The following is a 20,517-nucleotide window of genomic DNA, read 5'->3' as shown; positions in this document are numbered from 1 at the left end:
GAATCGTTAAAGCTGAAAAGGGGCTGGGTGGGGGAGGTCTTTTTCTCTCCTGGGGATGGCAAACGGAATGGTGTGATGATTCTTTGCCGTAAATCTCTCTCGTTTACATTATTGTCTCAGAACTCAGATGTTAATGGACGATGGTTAAATGTCAAATTGTCCTTTAAAGGGGTTCCTGTATCTTTGTTCAATGTATATGCCCCAACATGCGGAGAACCATCCTTTTGGTCCACCTTAGCAGCTCAGATTGCCCTTGGTTTGGAAGATAATTTTATTTTTGCTGGTGATTGCAATCAGGTTTTTGACCCCTTTATAGATAGAAACTCCAAAGTCCCTTATATCCCCAACAAACCCCAGAAATCATTTGTGCGAGTTATCTCCCAACACCAACTTTTTGACGCCTGGCGTCTCTGTAATCCAACCACCAGGGAGTACACCTTCTATTCCCCCTCACATCATACCCAATCGAGAATTGACTACATTTTTGTTTCTCATTCTATCTCACAAACCCTTACGCAAGCAGAAATTGGCCCTATCTTGCTATCAGATCATGCCCCTGTGTCAATTGTATTCGAAATTCTCCCTCGAGCCACAGGTCCTAAGAGATGGCGCTTTAACAATACCCTCCTTCTGGACCCGAAATTTATCGCTGCTTTTACTACTTTTTTTGAAGAGTTTTTTGTGTTTAATACTGACCAGTCCATGCCCTTTTCCACCATCTGGGATGCTTTCAAGGCCTCAGCGAGAGATTTCGTAATTGGCTTTGTTGCAAAGAGGCGGAAACTTTCCCGCAAATTTACTGCTGACCTTTTACGGGACATCAAAACACTTGAACACTCCTTTTACACCTCGCACTCGAGCCAATCCCTTACGGCCCTCATTAACGCCAAATTAGCATTTAACAAAAAGTCTACGGAGGATGCTTCTTTGTACTTATTAAAGTCCAGTGCTGAATTTTATGGGGGCAGAAACAAGGCAGGAAAGATTCTGGCTAACTACCTGAAAGTTAAACAGAACAGACTCAATATTGAGTCTATCTATGATGAATGCCTGGATTTAAAATTTAAAGATTCGGATATTCTGAACGAATTCTCCCTATTTTATAAATCCCTATATACCTCGGAATCGCAGCCCTCTGATGACTCTCTTTCCCAGTTTTTTTCAACACTTCAGACTCCTCCCTGTCATCAGTCGGATCTCACTCTCCTGGAATCCGATCTAACGCACCAAGAATTGTCAGCGGCACTCCAGCTGCTCAAGAAAGATAAGGCGCCGGGGCCTGATCGCTTTACAGTAGAGTTCTTCCAACACTTTTCTAAGCTCTTATTACCCAAGTTGCACTCCCTCATAGCCTCCTTTAACACACTGGGGTGCTCTTCAGGCACCTTTTCGGAAGCACACATATGTTTGATACCGAAGGAAGGGAAAGACCATAGACACTGCAAAAATTATAGGCCTATTTCTTTGGTTAATATAGATTATAAGATCTTCTCAAAAGCCCTAGCCATACGTCTTGACTCCTACTTGCCTGACTTACTAGAAGCGGAACAGTCGGGCTTTGTTAAAGGCAGATTTATCACGGACAATACGAGACTTCTCTTTGACGTCTTGACCAAATCCTCGTCCTTGAAGCACCCCCTAGCGGCAATAGCGCTCGACGCCGAGAAGGCGTTTGATAGGGTCGAATGGAAGTACTTGTTTCATACTCTTCATTGGTTTGGCTTCGGTCCCAAGTTTGTGTCCTTGATCTCTCTCCTTTATTCCAACCCGCGTGCGGCTATTTGCGCCAATGGCCTGATATCCTCATATTTTGATTTGGGCAGAGGAGTCCGTCAGGGGTGTCCTCTCTCCCCTTTTCTTTTTAATCTAGCTCTGGAGCCCTTTCTCTCTAAGCTTCGCCAGAACCCAAATTTATTCGGCTTTCAATCAGCGAACATTCACCTTAAATTAGCTGCCTATGCAGACGACATTTTGCTTTTCATGTCCAATCCTAGTGTTTCTGTTCCTGTCTTTTTGACAGATGTACAGGCATATTCTAACATCTCTGGCTACAAATTGAATAGCGATAAGTGTGAGATTCTCCCCCTGACCAAGTACACTTTTAAAGCAGATTTCAGCGCCTCAAATTTTACGTGGAGCCCCTCTCATATTAGATATTTAGGCATGTATATTACTCCCTCAATATCTGACACAGTAGCGCTATGTTTAAATAAATGTCTACAAAAAATCACTGATTTAACGGCCAGATGGCATCCACTGTACTTATCGTGGTGGGGCCGGCTGGACACCATAAAGATGATGCTTGCACCCATTGTACTATACACCATATCCAACATTCCAGTCCCCATTCCGGCCAAATTCTTTAAAAAAATTAATTCCGCCCTCTCTTCCTTCTTGTGGAATTCAAAGCGACCTCGTATGTCATTAGCTAAGTTGATTCGCCCAAAAGCTGAGGGAGGAGTTAATTTTCCTGATTTTCAGGTTTATCAAAAAGCTTTCCTTCTACGACAAGCCTCACTTTGGTTGCTTGACCCCTCGGAAAATTGCCCTCTATGGCTTAGGATAGAGCGTCTTTACCTCTCTCCTTTCTCCTTCCCTGAATACCTTTCATTTTCACGTAAACCGCAGGCGGTGTCCTCTTTTATAATTAAACTGACTTCCAAGCTCCTGTTGTCCTCTCCTTCTTCTCCTCCAGATTCGATTGACCACTTCCTAAATTCAACAATCTGGCATAATAAAGACTTGACTATTCGTGGCAAACCATTCTTTTGGAAAACCTGGCGCCGAAAGGGTTTAACATGGGTACACCAGCTTTTCTCAGACTCAAAGTTTATGTCCTTTCACCTGCTCAAACAACGTTTTGACTTGCCTGCCTCATTCGCGCATAAATATCCTTTGCTCAAGTCGGCTGTGATGGATAGGTTTGATCACCTATCTGCTTCGCCTCAGGTCCCCGCTCCTCAGACTTCTCCCTCACAACTCTCCTCCCTACTTAAGTCTAAACCCTCGGCTTCTAGCATATATAAACACTTGCAAGGAGCAGGTGCTCCTAGACAGAAATCTAAGGTGGAGGAAGCTTGGGAGCGCGATTTTCAACTTTCATGGCCACTTTCTCTTTGGAATAATATCTGGCTCAAGCTGCGTAAATCCTCCAGGGCAGCAAACCTCACACAAACGTTATTTTTTGTGTACAATCGTATTCTACTTACACCAAGTGCTTTGAGCAGAAGATTCGCATCCACTCCAGACACGTGCTGGTCATGTTCGTCCCCAAGCGCTGACATATTTCATGCGTTGTTTTTATGCCCACTTGTGCAGAGCTTTTGGGAGCGAGTTTGGTCCCAAATAAATTTAATTTTTGACACTGCATTTCCTTTTTCTACCCCTCATATTTTCTTGGGAAGTCTCTCACCATGCTGGGAGAATGTCCCAGGTAATACTAAAATTGTTGATCTGTTGTTAGCGGCTGCGTTTCAGCAGATCACGGTTAATTGGAAGGACTCTACTAAAATCTCTTATAAGGCGTGGTGGTATGTAATCTGCCATAATCACAGACTGGACACCTCCTTTGTATATCCCGTGCAGTTGGCAACGAAACGTCTGGACCTGTGGTCCCCTGTTACATTGTTCCTCGATATGTGTGCTAAAAAATCCTCTCAGATAAAGCCGTCCCAACCTGAGGTCTTGAAGCCCCCATGAACCCCTTATACGTTCCCAGATTTACTTCCAAATTTTTAACACTGTTTTGAGTCATTTTCTATGCATTGCTAGCATATCTTCTACCCATGAGTTTGTCTTTTATTTTTATGCAGTATAAGTCGATTGTAATGTGATGGCATGAAATTATCGTTTTCTTTTTGCTCTTTGTCAATGGATTACCTTGATATGTATTTATTGTTATTGCCTATAATATGGATACCTTTAATTGTTTCAATAAAATTTTTTCTTTTAAACTTAAAAAAACTGTAGATATTGTCGTAAACCCATGGGAGTACATGGTGATGTCTCTCTTGTGAATTCCAAAAAGTTATTTTATCCACAATGTCCTGCAAACCTCAAAATGTCTGTCACATTTTCCTTGCAATATTGTGCTGAAATTCTCACGCTGTAGAAACAAACAACTAATTATGTCAAAACGATCTGGTTTTGCAAGGGAGTTAACTGTGTTTTTGGCCCTGTGCTTGGCGGCCATCTAGGGAAACCTACCAAACCCACACATTTTTCAAAAGTAGACACCGGGGGCTTCCAGGGATGTGTGGATCCCCCAAGGTTTTCTTACCCAGAATCCTCTGCAAAGCTCATTTTTAGTTGAAAATCACTTTTTTCACACATTTTTGTGTGGGAAAGTTGTGGCATCACCGGGCTCACTCAAATTTCCCACCACCCAGCGTTTCCCCATAGCTTCCGGTAAAAATGGTGTCTCACTTGTGTAGGAGGCCCAAGTACCCGCGACAGGCAAGGGCCCAAAACGTAGTGAGGCGACATCAAATTTGCCTATCTCAAAACCATCTGGTTTTGCAAGGGGGGTCACCTGGGTTTTTGGCCCCGTGCTCGGCAGCCATCTAGGGAAACCTACCAAACCCACACATTTCTGAAAACTAGACACCCAGGGGCTTCCAGGGAGGCAAGGTTTGCATGGATCCCCCAACGTTTCCGTACCCAGAATCCCCTGCAAACCTCAATTTTACCTGAAAAAAATCACTTTTTTGTGGGGAAAATTTGTTTTTTTTGACAATTTTTTAGGTTTGCAAGGGATTCTGTGTAACAGACCCTGGTGGGAGGCAGTCAAGTCACCCCATACTGCATTTCCCTGGGTGTCTAGTTTTTAAACTTGTATAGGTTTGCTAGGTTTCCCAAGGTGCCCGCAGAGCTAGGGTTCAAAAACTACATCTAGGCACTTTGCCAAAAAAGGGTCATTTTTCACTGCAAAATTGAGGTGTGACGATGTTACGTTTTGCGCCGTTTCCTGTCACGGGCACTAGACCGACCTGCACAAGTGAGGTACCATTTTTCTCGGAAGTCTTTGGTGAACGCGGGGTAGGTGGAAATTTGTGGATCCACGCAGATTCCAGAACTTTCCACCACAGAAATTTGGGAATTTGTGGGTTTTTTGACAATTTTTTATGTTTGCAAGGGATTCTGGGTAACACAACCTGGTGGGAGGCAGTCAAGTCTCCCCATCATGAATTCCCCTGGGTGTCTAGTTTTTAAAAATGGGTTTCCCAAGGTGCCCGCAGAGCTAGGGTTCAAAAACTACAGCTAGGCACTTTGCCAAAAAAGGGTAATTTTAAACTGCAAAATTGGGGTGTGACCACGTTGAGTTTTGTGCCGTTTCCTGTCGCGCGCACTAGGCCGACCCGCACAAGTGAGGTACCATTTTTCTCATAAGACTTTGGGGAACGCGGGGTCGGTGGAAATTTGTTGATCCACGTGGATTTGAGAACTTTCCACCACAGAAATGTGGTGAAAATTTGTTTTTTTGGACAATTTTTTAGGTTTGCAAGCGATTCTGGGTAACAGACCCTGGTGGGAGGCAGTCAAGTGACCCCATCCTGGATTCCCCTGGGTGTATAGTTTTCAAAAATGTATAAGTTGACTAGCTTTTCCAAGGTGCCCGGAGAGCTACGGTTCAAAAACTACATCTAGTCACTTTGCCAAAAAAGGGTCATTTTTCACTGCGAAATTGAGGTGTGACGATGTTGCGTTTTGCGCCGTTTCCTGTCACGGGCACTAGATCGACCCGCACAGTGAGGTACCATTTTTCTCGGAAGTCTTTGGTGAACGCGGGGTAGGTGGAAATTTGTGGATCCACGCAGATTCCAGAACTTTCCACTACAGAAATTTGGGGAATTTGTGTTTTTTTGACAATTTTTTATGTTTGCAAGGGATTCTGGGTAACACAACCTGGTGGGAGGCAGTCAAGTCTCCCCATCATAAATTCCCCTGGGTGTCTAGTTTTCAAAAATGTATAGGTTTGCTAGGTTTCCCAAGGTGCCGGCAGAGCTAGGGTTAAAAAACTACAGCTAGGCACTTTGCCAAAAAAGGGTCATTTTTCACTGCGAAATTGAGGTGTGACTACATTGGGTTTTGCGCCGTTTCCTGTCACGGGCACTAGGCCGACCCGCACAAGTGAGGTACCATTTTTCTCGTAAGACTTTGGGGAACGTGGGGTGGGTGGACATTTGTGGATCCACGCAGATTCCAGAGCTTTCCACCACAGAAAATTTGGTTTTTTTGACAATTTTTTAGGTTTGCAAGGGATTTTGGTTAACATAACCTGGTGGGAGGCAGTAAAGTCACCCCATCCTGGATTCCCCTGGGTGTCTAGTTTTCAAAACTGTATAGGCTTGCAACATTTCACTAGGTGCCGGCAGAGCTAGTGTTAAAAGACTACAGCTAGACATTTCGCAAAACAAGGGTACATTTTCATTGTGTAAATGTGGTGTGTTCACGTTGGGTTTTGAGCCATTTCCTGTCGTGGGTACTATGCCCACCCACACAAGTAAGGTACCATTTTTATTGGGAGACTTGAGGTAATTCATATTTGTAAAGCAACTGTTATTACCTATTGATTTTTGATCTATTTCTGCCTTCCAAATGAAAAACTTTGTGTCAAAAGAAGTCATTTTGAAAAATGACTGCTAATTCTCATGCTAGTATGAGTATTCCCAATTTCGAAAATCTGCAAATAAGTACTGTTTCTAAACTCTATAATTTGTTCCCATTTCAGAAATACATAGGAGTCTTTCATACCGATTCTTCCATGTATACATTTTCCCACAATAATTGCTATATACCCGGAACATAATATAAAACCTTTCCAAATTGCTGCTCAGTTTTTGACTCTGGGTTCGTCGGGTTCTTGTTGAACCTACAAGTCCTATATATCCCCACAGCCAGGAAGGTCCAGCAGATGTAACGGTATATTGCTTTCAAAGAGCTATCATAATTAGAAGAAGTTACAGGTAAAAACGTTGACACAAAAGGCTGTTTTTTTCAACTAATTTTTATTTTTCCTATATTTAACTGTTAGTTTCTATAAGAAACCTTGATGGATCTACACAAATGGCCCCTTGCTGAATTCAGAATTGTGTGTACTTTTCAAAAATGTATAGCTTTCCAGGATCCATTATTGCTTTCAGACCCATTTCTACCATTAACTGGAAGGAGGTTGAAAGCACAAAAAATATCAAAAATAGGCTATGTCCCAGAAAAATGGCAAAACTGTGTAAAAAATTTTGGTTTTCTGACAAAAGTCTGTCATTCCCTAAAAGCTGTGAAAATTGTGATTTCGGCCCCACAAACCCTTTTTTGATACCATTTGCAGAGAAAAACCCAGACGCTTTCATTTGCAGCCCGTTTTTCCAATTTTTCCACAAAAACCCAAACTTTTTGCTGTATTTTGGCTAATTTCTGGGACCCCTCCAGGGGAATCCACAAACCCTGGATACCTTTAGAATCCCCATGATGTTGGAAGAAAAGGATGCAAATTTGGCGTGGATACCTTATGTTGGCAAAAAGGTACAGGGGCCTAAGCGCGCACTACCCCAAATAGCCCAAAAAAGGCTTAGCACGGGGGGGAAAAGGCCTAGCAGCAAAGGGGTTCATTAATTCATAAGTATTCACAAATGCAGTAGTAGGAGGCTGACTACATACAGTGAATATGTACATATAAAAGTGATCATGTGACATAAGTGCTCAGTGCTAAAGGAGTGTACAATATATACAAGGTGGGTGAGGTTTTATATACATGTTAAGAATAGACCAGACACTCATGTAGCACGAATGACTTTTAACATAATACAAGACTTTTCTAGTACATAATAGCATATATCACCAACTTGGCATATCTGGTTGTGCCTCACTGGGACAAAGACAAAGTTTAAGGCCAACCACGATGAAGCCCTGGCTTAATAAACTAAGTGGAAGGCCCAAGTCTAAATTTTACCTTCACACTTAGAAACTTTCTGGGAGGGTTTTCTCATGACAGCAAGCAAGGTACTTGGTCAGGCCACATTCACAGAGGGTATGCTGGCTTGGTTAAGTCCAGACCTTTCAGCGGGATGAACCTGGAATGCAAGTAGCACTACTGTTGAAAGTAGTTGGATTGACTCTTGACTTCGAATCTGTCCACTTATGGAGCTTTTTCCAAAAGTGGTTCCAAACTTCTCCAAACTTTGGAACTTCCTCCTGAAGTTCCTCTTGAGGGTCAAATGTCCAAAACACAAATTCAAGGGTATTGGAGCTCTGAGATGATCCCCAGAAGTTTGAAACTACAATTTCCACAATGCACCTGGCCAAATCATTAAAAGTCCTCTGGACCTATTCCAGGGGAGGACTTTTTGAGGGAGATGGTGTAGAAAAGCTCTGTTAACCTGTGGCTTTCAGGGAGTCCCCTCCTTAATCCTTTTGGTGGCAAGGCAAAGTCCTCATGGTTGTAGCTCCAAGTGTGCAAAAGGAGCAATCCTTCAGATTGTAGGCCCGATTCACAGAACTAACTTAAGACAAAATCCTAAACTTACTGCTTTTGGTATTCACAGAAGGCATTTAATAGTAGTAAAGTTAGGATTTTGACTTAAGTCTGTCTTAAGTCAAGACAAACTTAGGACAGACTTAAGACAGACTTAAGACAGACTTAAGACGAACTTAGGACAGACTTAAGACAGACTTAAGACAGACTTAAGACTGAAGACAGACTTAAGACAGACTTAAGACAAAATCCTAACTTTACTACTACTAAATGCCTTCTGTGAATACCAAAAGTAGTAAGTTTCCGGATTTTGTCTTAAGTTAGTTCTGTGAATCGGGCCCCGTAGTTCTTTGGGATGCACACTAGGGTTCCACCAGGGCAGTCCTTCTTCTCCTTGTAGCTTAAGGGAGCAAATCTGAGTTACTCTGCAGATCTCAAATATTTATTTAATGATCTCGGTAAAGAAGCAGGGGGGTACCCCTGTCCAATGAGGTGCAGGGTGCCACCCGAAAGCATGACAGCATCCTCTTAAGTGTCTCTGGCAGACTTAGAGTGGGCTAAACCAACCCACCGGAGTGGCACATTTCTGTTAACACTCCCTTGCCAGCCCTCCTGCCAATTCCATTCCTGGGGCTGCCATGTGGCTGAGGGTTCAGGAAGAAGAGGTAGGCCTGGCTGGCATTCCTTACTGTCGTGCTCTCTTTGAAGTCCAGCCCATCCCGACCTGTTCTCTGCAGCTGCAGAGCTCCCCCGATTAGATAACCTCTGCTGTATGGAGGACACATATCACCTCATCAAGGCAGCTTGACCAATCACGAAAGGCAGCAAGAAGGCTGTATTTTAACTCACACAAAAGAATGTCCTATAACTTCTCTTCTGCGTCAGTTTCGATACATTCAACACCGGCAAGTTGTTGGATTTATCAATGCCATATTATTATGTCTTTGCATGAATATTTTTAACTCTTTCTTAGCAATATTTATACTTAAATAAAATATTTCTACTATGGGGAACAACAACATTGGCAGTTTTTCCTCACCAAGGCATATGAAACATATTTTATAATGTCCCTGCTTATAGTTACATGGCACCCCCCCTGGGACACCTAGGGGAGGCCTTCTGACAAATGGACAATTGACCTCCAGGGTCTAAATCAGGGCCTTAAACTGTGAATCAAATAATTTAAAACAGAAGTAGTGAGGTTTGGCTGATTAATGACATTTCTCATTCACAAGCAGGCTTTTTCTTCAGCAACCGTTTGAAAGTCACTCAGCATAGAAATTTGCAACAGCAAGTGGTACATTTCTTTTTAATGCATGATATGCTGCTAACCATTTTATAACCTTGAGTCCTTCACACTGATAAACACTTTAAAACATGTTTCAAACATCAGTCTATTATTCATAATTTCAATTACAATACAAAATGCACATTTAAAATGTTAAACAAGATGTAACTGATTTGTGAAGGTTATATATTTAGTGACAAGTAAGTGTGTTATTTATTTATGACTGTTCGAATAGATCTAGTTTCACAAATGTAATTCTTAGCAAGTTGTTTGATGTGTGACTTTTCCCTGATATTTTCCAGGGCGGGATGGCTTTATGTAAGACCCTAAATTACTGAAAATTTGCAACAGTGGTGGTTTACCACCTTGGACAATGGTAAATGATTTTCAGTGAAACTTTAAAGGAATGTTCAGAAGAGCCTTTGGATTGCCATTTCTAAAACTATTACCATGCTTCCTCTCTTAGTGCTTCAAAAACAACTGAATATCTTATTAGATACATTTACAGTATGTTCAAGCAACTGGAGAGAAATCAGATTCATGTGTAGTATGATCAACAATGGAAATTAATACAAACATTACTAAAGCTCAAATATTGCTTTTAGAAGCAATATCACCAAATGCTGGAGTAATTTAGAATTAAGCTGTGTTCTTACAAGATATTAAATAAGATAAAAAATAACAAGCTCTGTAAATGACCCCGGAACTAGCTCCAAAGGCCATTGAAAAACCTTAATCCCAGCCATACTGCTATTAGGGGATAGTTGGTACTAATCAGCTTGATGATGGCTCCAAATCAAAAATTTCTTTTCAGGTTTGCTTTGCATTTCTAAGTGATGTTTAGAGAGGCCCTAAGTTTGAATATTGTTTAATATTTGATCATGCTTGATGTGAGCATCTGCTTTCTAATATCACTGCCAAAATCGTGGTTCAAATAATACAGCCATTAAAATCTAGCAGAGATCTTGGTCTTGACTGAGGTCTAAATGCAGTGATCAAAAGGTCACATGATTATTCAACAGATACATTTGTACTGCTCTTCTAGTATATCTTGTAATAAGGCAACATTTTCTCATCATAGCACGTCCCTCACGAAAAAATACTTTATAAAATAGGGTAAAAGTTCTGATTTGCCTAATACAAGCTTAATTTACTCTTGAATTCCACTTCTTAAACGTATATGAGGCTTCAGCCCAATTTCTTTGAAAGAACTGAAACTAATTTGCTTGAGCAGGCTGGAATTCATAGAGGTCTCAGAAGAGTCATATCAGGTCTTTGTTCTACTGAGTGTTGCATTGGGTAGTTGGGCCAGTGTGTAATTTAAATGTCTTCGTTTGTCAACTTCTAAGCACTATTCATCAGAGTAAATCGTGCTGTATAGTGTGCAGACCTGCAGGTCATGGCAACACTTCAGTCACTGTTATTTGTTTTCTAGGAAGTTATAGTTGGACCATAATTCAATCATATAATCAAGAAATTCCATCAAATAGATTCCTGGCCACCAAGGTGCATCCTTGTCTCTTCAATCTTTGCGTTTTCATGACAACGTTTGCGTTAGACACTTGCTTTAGGAAGGACTTTTCCCCTCAAACACTTATACTGTCATATTAGTGTTTGTTTCATGCTGATGTACTTGCATTGTTTGACTAGACAAGCATAGCCCTACAAAGTAAGCAACATGCTTTAATGATACACTACAAAAGCAACCAGTTAATGATCAACACTGTAACTTAAAGTTCTTAGATTTGCAAAATAGATGTTATATGGTTTGCTTGTCATTGATGGCTGTAGGCTGACAGTGAATAAATGCTGCAAGTGACTGCAAGTCAATGTGATCTCTGAAACTAAATAAGATACAGCTGCTCTTCTTGCGATATGTGGCCTAGGGTCATTAAATCTGCTTAATTTTAAACTTTTTTCCCAACTCTACAACCAAGGACCTAAAGCAAATTAACGTCCTATGGCTTTTCATGGTTGTGACACATTCATGTTAGACACTATCCCCAATCTTGTAAAACTATGGTGTCTGAAGGAAATATTACCTTTGCTTATACCTGCTAGTATTGAAGGTTTAGAATAGAAATTACAGTCTGATTTAAAGTGTACCACACAGGATACACTGTCACAAATCCATCTAACTATGTCTGTCTGAGTAAAGGCATCAGACCGCGTGCTCTATTTAGAGCGGAAATTCCAATATCAAGTTTGTTTTATCTGTGACTTTAAAGTCATGAACAGAAAAAATAATAAACCCCATACAATGGAATACAACTCCCATGGGGGAGCTCATTTGTTTTGTTTTGTATTCATTTTGGAAAATACACTTCCGTTTTGAGAATTTGTTTCTGAAAAAACAAAATAGTTTGCGGAGAAGCCACTGAAAGATTGGGGCCACACACCAAACGTTCCTTTCCTTCAAAGGAGCCTATGCAACAGTGGTTCCTCCAAAGGAGCAAAGCTCGTTGCAGGCCCTGGTGGTAATGCTGTCATTTGGTGGTAGATAGCGTGGCCAGGGCAGCAAAGGAGATACACCTTTTCCACAGTTACAGATGGACAGCTGACCTCCAGGGTTTAAATCAGACCCTTAAACATTGAATCTTATAATATGAAGCAGAAATACTGATGTTTCGACAAATATTGTAATTTTACATTCACTATCAGGATTTTTCTTCAGCAGACTTTTGAAAGTCACTCAGCATAAGCGTTTGCAACAGCAAGTGGTACATTTCTTTGTAAATTATGAGATGCTGCCAACCATTTCATACCCTTCAGGCTTTGAAATTGATAAACATTTGAGACCAGTTTTTAAATAGTCAGGTCAAGTCAAGTCATCAGCACTTCTATAGCGCAAACATATCACTCCAAGGAGTCTCATGGCGCTTGCAGCGGCTGGAAGTAGAGAGGGAAAGACACAGCGAGATTACTGGTCAAACAACCAGGTTTTAAGTTTGTTACGAAAACACCCTAGAACGGGGATGGACCGCAAGTCGGCCGGCAACATGTTCCAGGAAGACGGGGCTAAGTATGAAAAAGATCTACCACCCTGCCTGGTGGTATGAATTCTAAAAGCTATAAGCAAGGACTTGGCACTTGACCGCAATACCCTCTGGGGCTTGTACCAGCGGAGTTTTCTAGACCAATACAGAGGTTTATTTTCATAAAGGTATTTATGAGTAAGGCATAAAACCTTAAAAAGAATGCGCTTTTTCACTGGGAGCCAGTGCAGAGCTCTGAGACATGAAGCAGAGGAGGTTCGTTGAGGGAGATTCAAAATCAACTTGGCCGCAGTATTTTGTAACACTTGGAGCTTATTCAAAAAGGACTCATTTATGGATAACAGAAGTGCATTTCCGTAATCCATTCGGTTGGTAATCAAACCCTGAAGCAATGGTTTTCTAGCTTCCAAGGGGATCCACTTAAAGACTCTCCGCAGTGTGCGCATAATTCCGAAACAGGAACTGACCACATGATTAACCTGGGCCCTCATGGACAGTTTATTGTCCATGTAGAAACCCAGGTTACGAACTACCTACTTAGGTACGGGACAAGCACCGAGGTCATAGGGCCACCATTCTGAGGACCAGTATTCTGACGCTTTCCCGAAGAGCATAATCTCAGATTTTGCACCATTCAGTTGCAGGTGGTTATCCTTCATCCATCTGTTAACATGGGACATGCAGTTTTTGAAGCGCGTCATGGTTTCCATTGGATTTGGGCCCAACGTGACTATGTTCTGAGTGTCGTCGGCATACGATATGACCTCAAATCCGTATGCTCTAATCACTGGGGCCAAAGGGGCCACATAAAGGTTAAAAAGAGTGGGGCTCAAAATGGAACCCTGCGGAACACCCATAGTTACAGGTCTAGTGGAGGAGGTACTGAGTCCCAACTGAACGGTAGTGCTGCGGTCCGAGAGATAGCTTCTAAACCAATTCAGAGCTGTGCTGCTGACACCATTCTCCCCAAGCCGGTGGATTAAAACGCTATGGGAGATGGTGTCAAATACGGCTGACAGGTCGAGGAGTACAAGGATAACTGGTTGTTGTCTATCCAGGGCCCGTCTGATGTTATCAGTGACCTCAACCAGTGCCGTCTCTGTGCTATGGGCGACTCTAAACCCTGATTGTGAGAGGTCCAATAAATCATGACTCTCCAAATAACCGACAAGTTGCTGATTAGAAAGGGATTCCAATACTTTCCCTAGATAAGGGAGTAGAGAAATCGGACGGTAGTTGGAGAGGAGACTGGGGTCGGCCGTGGGTTTTTTCAAAATAGGTTTCACGCAGGCAGTTTTCCAGTTAGAGGGAAAAACAGCTTCTGATAGTGATTTGTTACATAGGTCAGTGATGTTATCAACCAATGCAGGAGCGACCATTGCAAGTAATTTAGAGGAAATCAAATCGGTGGGGGAGCCAGATTTTACCCTCAATAGAGTCTTGAGGACTATCAATTTTTTATTCAGAATTTCAGTTATAATAAATAATGTACAATTAAAATGTTAACCAAGACATAACTGGTTTGTGAAGGTTAGATGTGTAGTTATAAGTATTTGTGTCACTTATTTTCCACTTTTTAGAATAGATCTAGTTGCATTCATAGACATCCATAAATGTAATTCTTAGCAAGTAGTATTATGTGCAATTTTTCACTGATATTTTCCAGGGCTAGATGGATTTTAGTAAGACCTCTAGGCTGGCTGGTATCTTAAATAAATGAACATTTAGAACAGTGATGTTTTACCATCTTAGACGATGGTAAATGATTTTCAATAGGCATGTGAAGGAATGTTCAGAGGGGGCAGTGGATTTCCCTATGTAAAACTGCTACCATGGTTCCTCTCTTCCTCTTGAAAAAACAATAAAAGACCTCATTACATAAATTGCAGTGTCATCAAGCAAATAGGAGAGAAAACATATTAATTTGGGGTATGACTATCAACTAAAAGTAATGCAAACATTGAGAAAGCTCATACATTGTTTTTACAAACAATATCATCAAATCCTGAAGCAATATATGTTAATTGTCTTGTCATTCTGTCCTTGATCCTGGAAAACTACAGTGTCTGAAGGAAACACTAAATTTGCTCATACCTGCTAGTTCTGAAAGTTTAGATTAGAACTTATTTCTGATTGAAAGTGTGGCACACAAGATACATCATCAAAAATCCAACAGATTAAGCTGCCTTAATAGGGATATTAGACCATTTTCCCTATGTAGAGCTGACGTTCCGATGTAATTTTTTTTATGTTTTACTTTTCTTTCCTGAACAGGGAAAAGAATAAACTGATCACCTTGGAAAAAAACTGTTAAGGTGTGTGCTTACTAGTTTTATTTCTTTTGTTGTTTTCTTTTTGGAAAACCCGCTCCCATTTTGAACATGTGTTTCCTAAAAACAAAAAAGTTAGCTGCGAAGCAGTTGAAAGATTGAGGCCACGCACTAAACTTTCAGTTCCTTCAAAGGTGCCAATGTGGGAGTGGCTACTCTGCAATAACAACGATCACCGCAGGGCCGCAGATTATCCTATATTATTTATAATTTGGAGTGCAGCCAGGGCAAGGAGGAGATAACCTCCACCACCCTGACAAGTTGAAAGCTGACCTCCAGGATCGAAATCAGGGACTTAAACTGGGAATACTAATATATGAAGCAGAAGTAGTGAGTTTCACATGATGAAACAATGTCACCTTTACTTGCAGGCTCTTTTCTTTGTCAACGTTTTGGGAGTCACTCATCTTAAGCATTTGCAATAGTGAGCAGTACATTGCTCTATAATTTATGAGATGCTGCCAACCATTTTACACCCTTTAGGCCTTAACATTGATAAACACTTTAGAATGGTTTGCAAACTGTTGGAAACGGCCCTTTTTGCAGGGTCATCCCTAAGCTTTTTGCCTTCATCCTGGATTTTTCCTACCCTGTTTTTGTTGCCTTTATGACTCTGAGCACTTTACCACTGCCGATCAGTGCTAAAGTGCATATGCTCTCCCTGTGTAAATATGACATGTGAAGTGGTATAGCCATGATTGGCTTATTTGGTTTACCTGTTAGTCCCTAGTAGCGTGGCCTGTGTGTGCCCAGGGCTGGTAAACCAAATGCTGATGGTGGGCCTGCAGCGCTGGTTTGCGCCACCCACAGAAGCAGCTTGTAAAGTGTGTTATAGACCTGCCACTGCAGTGTCTGTGTGCAGTCTAGAACTGACATCTTGCCTGTGAAGTGCACCCACTTCCCAGCCCCTGAACCTTCCCTTGGCATCATGTAAGCCACCCCTATGGTAGGGTGCATTGTATGTGTATGGTAGGACCTGCTCTGATATGTGTAGCATGTCCTGGTAGCGAATTATACCAAATTTCGTTTTTCACTGCTGTACGGCTACCTGTTCTCCATAGGCCAGAATGGGTCAGTTTGACTATTACATTCTATAGTCCTAACTGACTCCAGGAACATGGTAGAAAAACGAATTTAGTATGCCTCAGCTCAGAATATCAAAATACATCTTTTAGTGAAGTTTATTTTTATATTCTGTGTTTGAAAATACCACTTTTATAAAGTAGGTATTTTCTTTCCTAAGCCTTCCAGTGTGCTCTGCTGTTATGTGTATTGGCTGTCTGGTTTTGGAGTGACCGGACTGGGGAATTCCAGGAGACAGGGTGAGGTTTCCCAGTGGTGAATAGAGAGATCTGCATCTGGATGGGTGGGAGGAGTTGCACCTGGGACCTGAATAGGGCTGTGCCTTCCCTCCACAATGCTGGCTCCATCTCCTGTGGTGCGTCTGATGTTTCTGCCCTGCACTCTGAAAGGAAAGAAGCAGCCTGGTAAACAAAGTGCTCCAGGACTGAGCAGAACTGGTTCTGGCTGGGTTCATTGACTTGTAGCTTCTGAGAACAAAGACTTTGGTGTATAAATATCTGTGCTGAAACCCCTACAATTTATATTGCTCCTGGACAACAAGAAGAACCTCTGTCCGTGTAACTGAAGGAATCTGCAGGAGAAGGACTGTCCTTGTGCTTGTGTGCTGTTTCTTGGACTGGCCTGCAGTGGTTACTACTAGACTTGGAAGAAGAGGAAAATGACTTTGAAGGAACTTTTATTTTTGCTACAGCAATCACCCAAGGGCAATAAGAGAGCTAGTTTCCTGCAGGAGTCTCAGGCACATCAGACTCCACCACCAGCCTCCTGTTTCCTCCCAGCGAGGATTTCTATCTGCAGGTGAGGCTCCTGTGAGTTCCAGAGCCTCTAGTTCTACTGTGGAGAAGAGAGTGCTGAAAATCGTCGCAAACGCCCGTTAGCGAGCCGCCGCAGGTGAAGAGCGTAAGGAAAATCGCCACGCTGCTGCCGCCGAGTGCTCGCTACCGGAGATCATGGCATCACCTGTCTGCGGGCTGCCAAATGCTCGCTAACCCGAAGATTATCGCATTGCATGTTTGTGGGCCTCAAAGTGCTCGCTAACCAAAGATCATCACATCGAGTTCATCGCCTCATGACATCGCAGAACAGACGCCGAGCGTTCGCCATTTACATCGCATCGCAACAGGATCGTCGCTCCCGCGCGGAGTGCCATTTCATTTCATCGCAACAAGATCGCACACGCCACAGGCTCGGCGCATCATCCTCCCTTCGCGGCAAGGATTTCATCGCATCGCCGGCTTAGCGTGTAGAAGTTTGTCGCTTTGTCCTGCAAACAAATTAGCGCATCATCCTCCCTTGCTGCAAGGATTCAACGCATCATTGGTTAGCGTGAGGAAAATCATCGCTAAAACTCCTTAGCGACATTTTTGTTGCTTTGCTACAGAATCCAGGTATCTTGTGAGTAAAAGGATCGCGGAGACCACTACCTTGAACTAAACTCCTCTTTGCACCCCTTGAACTATTTTTGCAGCATTTTAAGAGTAAGCCTATCTGTCTAGTATTGTGGAGTTTTACTGTTATTGGTCTTGTGTTAAGTCTATATGTAAAGATACTTATTTTTATAACTACTTGAGTGGTGTCCCTTTATAGTGTTCTTCACTGTGTTACTGTGTATGGTCATAAATGCTTCACACACTGCCTCTGAGATAAGCCTTGCTGCTCGTGCTACTTTGCCACAGGGTTGAGCAGGGGTTATCAAAGGGTGCAGTCTGCTTACTCTGACTTAGGAAGAACGGACCCTACTTGGACAGTGGCCAGCCATTGCCAACTAGAGACCCCATTTCTAACACAAACATTAATCATTTTTTAATCACTTCAAGTACAATAACAAATACACTTTCAAATGTTAAAAAAGATATAACTGTTTGTTAAGGTTATATATTGAGAGATAGGTTAATGTGTCACTTATTTATAACTGGTAGAATAGATCTAGTTGCATTCATAGACATCCACACATGTATTTCTTAGCAAGTAGTTTGATGTGTCACATTTCTCTGATATTTTCCAGGCTTAGATGGCTTTATGTCAGACCTCCAGACTGCCATTTTAAATAATTGACGATTTGCAACAAAGGTTGTTTACCACCACAGACAGCAGTAAATGATTCAGAACAGTCTGTGGATTGGATTGACATTTTAAAACTACTACCGTGTTTCATCTCTTATTGCTCGGGAAACATTTGAAGATCTTCTTAGATAAATTAACAGTACAAACAAGGAACAGGAAAGAAAACATAGCCATTTGTGGTAGGATCAACAATAGAAATTAATACAAACATTAAGAAAGCTCATATATTGCTTATAGAACCAATATCATCAATTCCTGGAGCAATATATTATTAAGTTGTGTTCTTACAAGAAATGAATAAAGATGAAAAATAACTAACTCTGTAAAGAGCCTAGGGAATAGCTCAAAATGCAATTGAAACACCTAACTCCCAGCCATTCTGTTTCTTGGTGATAGTTGGTACTAATTAGCTGCATGATGGCTCCATATCTAAACAAGCATTGGCATAGCCAATAGGTCTCGCTTTTGGGACCTTATATGTATATAGTTATGCAACTGTTTTTTTTTCCTTTTGTCCTCATTGACCTTCAACCACCTTGATAGCGTCAACCGCCTGTTCATAACCTTACTGATTGACCTTAAAAGTCTTTGGCTACTTATGTATAATCAGTACCTCAGCCTGTAAGGGTACGTTTTTTAGATTGGAAGTATACTTCCCCTGCCATTCAAGGGGGGGGTTGGGTTTACTCCAGCTATGTCTTAAACAAACCTGATGGACTTTATCGATATCCCTGGAACTGAGAGTAGTCCAAGGAGCATCCAAAAGGCATAATCATAGGACCAAAAAAATAAAAGAATACTCCACTTCCATTGAATCAACAGGTCCCAGTATGCGATTTATTTTTTACTGCATAATCTAGTCATGTCCATCTTGGATACTTCATATAGTGAGATTAGCCAATCTGAGTGGTTAGGTGGAACTAGATCTATCCAATGCTTGCAGATTTGCCTCCTAGCCATTAAAATTGCATAAAATAACAGAGATCCAGCAGGGCCTACGATGTTACTATTGAGGCCAAAGATTATCAGGGGCAGGTCTATATGGATTGGTACTTTCAAGATGCTCTCAAGAGTCTTCTGCACATTTTCCCAAAAGGAACATATTTATGTCTGATGCTTCTGCCATCCCGAATTTATTGCAAACTTTTCCTTTCCAAAATTTTGATAGTCTGAGAGGGGATAGATACGCTCTATGAGCAGTGAACAGATGGTTCCGCTTCAGCCAGGCAGGTTTGACTAATCTGAAAAGGGTTTGCCAGGTAGGTCGCTCCCCCCGCTGCAGCTCCACCTGCGCTTCTCAGTCCATGTTGCTCCAGTGCCCCCGCTCCCTTTGTTGCCTTGTTCCACGTTCCCTGTGTGCCCTGATCCCGCTGTGCCCCGCTGTCCTTGGTCCCTCTGTGCCCCTGCTGACCTTGTCACCTTGCTCCCCGTCCCCTGTGTGCCCTTGGTCCCGCTGTGCCCCAGCTGTCCTTGTTGCCTTGATTCCCTTCTGTGTGTGCCCTGCTACCATTCTTGCCTTCTGTTGAGCCAGCTCGCCTCCCGGCTTGCCCCCTTGCCGCTCCCGCCGCTGCCTCCCCTGTGGCCCCACCCCGTGCCCATTCGCTGCCCTCTGCCACCCACCTCCCAGCTGCTCCTCCCTCCCACCTCGCCTTAAAATGGTGGCCGCTGCGCGGTGAGGAGAGCGACCCTTGACCTTGCCAGGTAGGTTGCTCCCCCCGCTGCAGCTCCACCTGCGCTTCTCAGTGCCTGTTGCTCCTGTGCCCCCGCTGCCCTTGTTGCCTTGTTCCACGTTCCCTGTGTGCCCTGGTCCTGCTGTGCCCCGCTGCCCTTGGTCCCTCTGTGCCCCCGCTGCCCTTGTCACCTTGCTCTCCGTTCCCTGTGTGCCCTTGGTCCCATTGTGCCCCCGCTGCCCTTGTTGCCTTGATGCCCTTCTGTGTGTGCCCCGCTACCCTTCTTGCCTTCTGCTGAGCCAGCTCACCTCTGGCTTGCCCCCCTGGCCGCTCCCGCTCCCACCGCTGCCTCCCCTGTGGCCCGCCTCCCCGTGCCCATTCGCTGCCCTCTGCCACCTGCCTCCTGCCTACCAGCTGCTCCTCCCTCCCACCTCGCCTTAAAATGGCAGCCGCAGTGCGGCCGTGCACAGCAGACACGCGCAGCGGGCGTGCCGCTGGCGTGCTGAAGGTGCACCTAAGTTTATAAGGTAACAGTGGTTCTGTCGGGTGAAAGTATTGCTTTTCGCATTAGGCCTAGTCACACATTGTTCGAACACTATAAAACAATTATCATTAA

The sequence above is a fragment of the Triturus cristatus genome, chromosome 5_2 (assembly GCF_964204655.1).
Source record: "Triturus cristatus chromosome 5_2, aTriCri1.1, whole genome shotgun sequence".
NCBI lineage: Eukaryota > Metazoa > Chordata > Amphibia > Caudata > Salamandridae > Triturus > Triturus cristatus.
Note: the sequence above shows the minus strand (reverse complement) of the source record.